Source organism: Asparagus officinalis, chromosome 5 (assembly GCF_001876935.1).
Source record: "Asparagus officinalis chromosome 5, Aspof.V1, whole genome shotgun sequence".
Lineage (NCBI taxonomy): Eukaryota > Viridiplantae > Streptophyta > Magnoliopsida > Asparagales > Asparagaceae > Asparagus > Asparagus officinalis.
Window position 1 is genome coordinate 26,101,316 of NC_033798.1, and position 5,218 is coordinate 26,106,533.

The 5,218-nt window shown below is 39.7% G+C and overlaps 1 long non-coding RNA gene and 1 pseudogene across 1 annotated transcript; both read left to right on the forward strand.

The window, feature by feature from the left end:
- Positions 211–1,248, forward strand: LOC109841639 (annotated as a pseudogene).
- On the forward strand, positions 2,990–3,830 carry LOC109841426. The gene is made up of 3 exons (XR_002247272.1): positions 2,990–3,071; positions 3,548–3,629; positions 3,724–3,830. It is a non-coding gene; the product is annotated as an uncharacterized LOC109841426 (long non-coding RNA).

Below are 5,218 nucleotides of genomic sequence, written 5' to 3' on the forward strand. Positions count from 1 at the left end.
ATTGGTTCGTCCCAAGCAGTCAAGAATAAATAGGTGGAGATTGGGAAACAATGGGTCTCTAGTAAGGTTAAAAAAAGGGGAAAACAGAAAAAGAAAATAAAGGTGACAAAAGAATTTGAACAAATCTACGTCACTGGAACCAATTCTCGTATTCAATCAACATTTGATTGACCACCACAAAGAGTTTTGTCTAGTTTCCTGCATTCCTTTATGGACAGCAGTCGTGCTGGTGTTCCATTCCCTCTAGCAGCATTGCCAGCTATTTGGTTTTCGGAAAGCGACAAACAATGCATACGTGATCATAGACTTCGTAGTTGCACCATGGCTCGTCATATTTTTGCTGATAAAAGTGAAGACTACATCAATGCGCAGGTAACTGCATTACCAGTCATTGTTAAAATGTGTAGGCAGCTGAATAAGCCAGTCATTGTTGTCTCTCAACTCCTGGAGTCTATGACTGAGTATCCTACACCTACACGAGCTGAAGTTGCTGAAGTTTCTGAAGCTGTAAGACAAAGGGCTGAAGCGTTGATGCTTTCTGGTGAGTCTGTCGTGGGCCAATACCCAAAAAAAGTTTTAACTGTTCTAAGAGGTGTGAGCCTAAGGATTGAATGATGGTGGAGAGAAGAGAAGCGTCGTGAAGCTATGAAGCTCCCGAATGTGGCATCATCTTTCACAAATAAAATCTCAGAAGAGATTTGCAATTCAGTTGCAAAAATGGCGAACAATTTGGGGGTGGGTGCTCTCTTTGTTTACACAAAGACTGGTCATATGGCTTCTCATCTTTCTCGTTGTCGCCCAGACTGCCTAATCTTTGCCTTCACAAGCTCAACATCAGTGAGGAGACGCCTAAATCTTCAATGGGGCCTCAATTCCTTCTGTCTCAGCTGCTCTGATTGCTATAGGAGGTTTCCTATAATGGACCTTGAGACAAGGTCCAAATTAAGGGAAGAAATTGTCAGGGACGGGAGATCAATCTGGAGAACAAGCCTGAGAAGTTGAACCTGTCAATTGCGCTGGAGCTCGAAGTGTTAGTTCAATCCTACAGTGTGTTAGTTCTGTCCACTATCATTTCTGTTTGTACAAGCTTGGAGGAAGGAAGCCTTGAAGGAAGCCTGTACGGGAGGTGATCAAGTTGGAACCTGTCAAGTGCAGCTGGAACCTATCAAGTGCAATGAGCAGCTGGAACCTGTTAAGTGCAATGAGAAGGTTGAAGCTGGAGAACATGGAAACAAGAGTTTGAAGTGATGCATAAGACCTAGAGCTGTTACACAATGCTTTAGATTGTAATAAATGCTGAGAGTTAGGAACAGAATTAACTGTTTCTGTTGGAGTTGTTACAGTGTGTGCACGTTTTAGTGCACGTTTCTGTTTTCTCTGTGTTTTGATGAGAGGTGTATAAATGAGAAGCTGTAACACTGAATAAGGATATGAATGAAATTAGAATTGTTCTCTTCTTCCCAAACTCAATCTCAGTTCTCTCTGTTCTCCTTCTCCCTCAATTCTCTCTCAACTCTCTCTTGCAAATTCTTCTCAACCTTGTTTCAGGCTCATCATGGCCAGAAACAACAACACCAGATTCAACAGAGGATTTGGATCCTCACACGTTCTTGAGCTTGATCGCCCGCTCCACCGTCGCCGTTCTCGAGGTCGATCGCCCGCTCCGTCGCCGTTCTCGAGGTCGCCTACTCCGTCGCCCGCTCCGTCGTCGAACCCTAGCTAGTTCTTGCGATCTCAAGGCGGTCTCAAGGCTGCTAGTTCTTGTGATTTCAATTAGTTTAAGGTACTTTTAATTCTTATTTGATGTTATATTATGGGAAATTGAATTTTTTAAGGTTTCCCCTCTTTTATTGCCCTAAGTTGGGGTTTATCCATCGATTTTTCCAGGGATTCAGGGATTGAACCAATTTCTGAACTTTAGGCATCAGCTTTTTAGTTTTTTAGGGTTGAAGTTCTGATATTGGGTTTAGTGATTGGCTTATAGTAAGAACTTGATTTGCCTATGTTGGCCATATCTTTTGTTTTCTGAGTGCATGAGCCTCTTAATGTATACAAAGTACATATCCAACTAAAGAAAATATCACTAGTAGAAAATCACGTATTCTAGACGGAATATTCTAGACGGAATATTCTAGACGGAATTTTTTCCGTCTAGAATGTATTAAACTAGACGGAAATTTTCCATCTAGAATATTCCGTCTAGAATAAAGCATTCTAGACTAAATATTCCGTCTAGAATAGTATTCTAGACGGATTTTTTTTATTTTTTATTTTTTTAAATAACCAGTTATTCTAGACGGAAATTTCCGTCTAGGATACTCATTCTAGACGGAAATTTCCGTCTGGAATAACTGGCCATTTAAAAAAAAAATTAGCCCGTCAAAAAATTAACCGCCCTCCTTTCCCCCGCAAAATGGAAAATTTTATACCAAAATCCGCCTCCTATTCTCACCCCACCTCAAATCCCTCCCCAAATCCGACTTCCCTCCGATCCTCGACTCGATCCTCTCAGATCTCGACGCCAAATCCCTCGACCTCCTCCCCCACCTTGTAAACCAAAGCACGACCGATCTCGTAATCGATGAGATTCGATCGATCGACTGGTCGAGGGCGATCCCTTTGAAGATCGTGACGTTGATTAAGGACTTCCATGGGGTTCCCAGGGCTAGGGTTTTGGAATTGGTTGACAAAGTGTTTGATGGGATGGGAAAGGTTGAGATCCAGGATTTGCCTGCGTTGGTGTACCAGTTGCTGGTTTTGGCGTCGAAGGGGGTGAGCAGGAGGGAGATTGTGAAGGGGATTTTAGGGTTTTTCGAGGGGTTGAAGGGGCAGGGGAGGATTGTGAGGGAGGTGGAGGGGACGGTGCTGATGCATGTGAACTTCGCGGTGAAGCAGGATTTGTCGCTGGGGAACGAGGTGATTGGGATTGTGAAGTCGGATTTTCAGGTGATTAATCATTTTGTGGTTGCTGTGGTTCTTTCCATTGTGAGGGTTAGGAGGTTTGGGGAGAATGCGATTGGGGTTTTGAAGGCGGCGGTTGTTGGTTCGCAGAAGGATTATAGAGTTTCAAGGTGAGTGTGATGTTTTCAAGCTTAAAAGCTGCTGAGTTCTGTAGTTTGAAACGATTTTTGCTGAACGTTCACACTTATTGATTCCGCCCTGACTTAATGTAGTATAGAAACTCTTCTTTGATTTCATCATGAATGACCATAACGAACCATAAAAACACTAGGACATTAGACGATACAAGGTAACCGCATAATGGCAATTTTTTTTCCTTCCACGGATGCATAGTTTCTTCTGGTTGTTAAGTAGTTAAATTATATAGTGTGAAGCAATTTTTATTTAAGCAATAGAGTTCTGATCCCAACTGGTAGAAACTCTTGTTATGCTCAACAAGATGTGAATTGCCAATGACTATAGATAAGCCATAAAACAGAAGGAAATTGGCCAAAACAATATAGCTGCGTGATGGCAATGACAATGAATGCTAAAAACTGCATCAATTAATAATGTATATTGCTTAACATAATTCTGAACTTTTTAGGGATTGCAAATGGTTGCCGGATAAAGTGAAGGAAGAATGTCTTGAAACAGCCAAATATGTGGAGAAGGCTTTCATTAAAGCTGTATGTTTTCTTTAAGGTTTTCCGCCTGTCCCTTTAATATGCTAAATGAAGATTTAACTAATTGAAATATGGTGTGTACCTGGTTATGCGTCAGATTAATGAGAGCAACTGTGGTAGAGAGCATGTAGTACCTAGCATTGTCCAGTTCTGCTTTATCTTGCTAGAGTCAGCGAATGAGGAGACTGGTAAAGTCAGTGATGGAGCTGAAGAACTGATGGGTATTGAAGAACTTGGGATTAAGTTGCTCAAGACTCTTTTTTGAGATTCATGACATGGCAAGAAATGAGGTTAGTCAGTAACTACTTATTTACGCTAAAGTCAGCGCAGAACTAAAACTAGAGCTTGTTTTTTCATTATGTTGTGAGGGCCTGTGACTTGTAACACTGATACAACTGAATTTATTTATTAGATATTAAAAAAACTTAAGAGTTGTATGCTATTTGCATTGCTTGTTGTTATATGTCTACATCTCTTGCATATACTTGAGCTATTTACCCATATTTAATTTGTTGTTTTTATCTTTGGTGCAGGTTACACATGTTGGTGCAGATTGTTATAGTACTGTCTAATGATGCATCCGTTGGTTGATTTCCGAGGGGGTTTGAATGAAGATGAAGATTAAATCATTTAAGTGAGTAATCACTGAGTTATTAGTCTTGTAGAAGGGTTAAGTGCTTTTTTTTATCATTAGAATGATGCCATGACCTTGATGATGTTTCTTGTGTCTGCTGATTAAATTGCTACTTGGAAAATGCTTACTTGCTACTTGGAAAATGTTTGTGATATTTACATGTCTGTAATAAGCATATTGTTATGGACAACTGTCAGAGGCTATTACATCCTTTATAGCTCTTAGTTTGCAATATTTGCATATCTGTATGCATATTGTTGTGAATTTTATTACTTAAGTCCCATTGTGTGCAGGAAAATTCTGTGTTGTGATGCTTAGCGGCCTGCTTACTTCTTTCTTCTTTTTAGTTTTTCTTGAAGGCCTACTGAGTTTGCTGCTCTGGAAATATCTTGGGGAATGTTGGGTAAGCAAAATATTCCAATTTATTCTGTTGTATTTTGAGTATGTTACACTAGTATATTGTTGATGTAATGATAATTGCTCCATAATATGTAGTTCTCAGTGATATTTAGAATTAGTTACTCAACCTTATCCTGGACACTTTTCATGTTTAAGAATCTACTGCTATGTTCAGGCATCTTGCACTACCTCTTAGACCTAACAACTTCACCCATCATTGCTATTTGCTTTTCCAAATGCTTATTTTATCTAAGTCATTGCAGGTATTCCTTTCCTTAGTTTATTTACCTTGGACACAAATTCAATCTTACTCTTAATTTTTTTTACATTAGTGCTAACATGTTGTTTATCTTTCCTGAATCATATTGCTATTTGCTTTTTATTCTAATTTGGGAAGTATCTTGAGCAGGATTGTGCTTGTTCTATTTATACATATTTGCGCAAAGCTTCCAATCGGTCAGCAAATTTGCTTCTTGATCAGTTTTGGAGGAGAAGGGCCTCGATATCTGGAACATAAGATGCAATGTAACATGTTAGTTATGTTCAAATAACCTTGTAT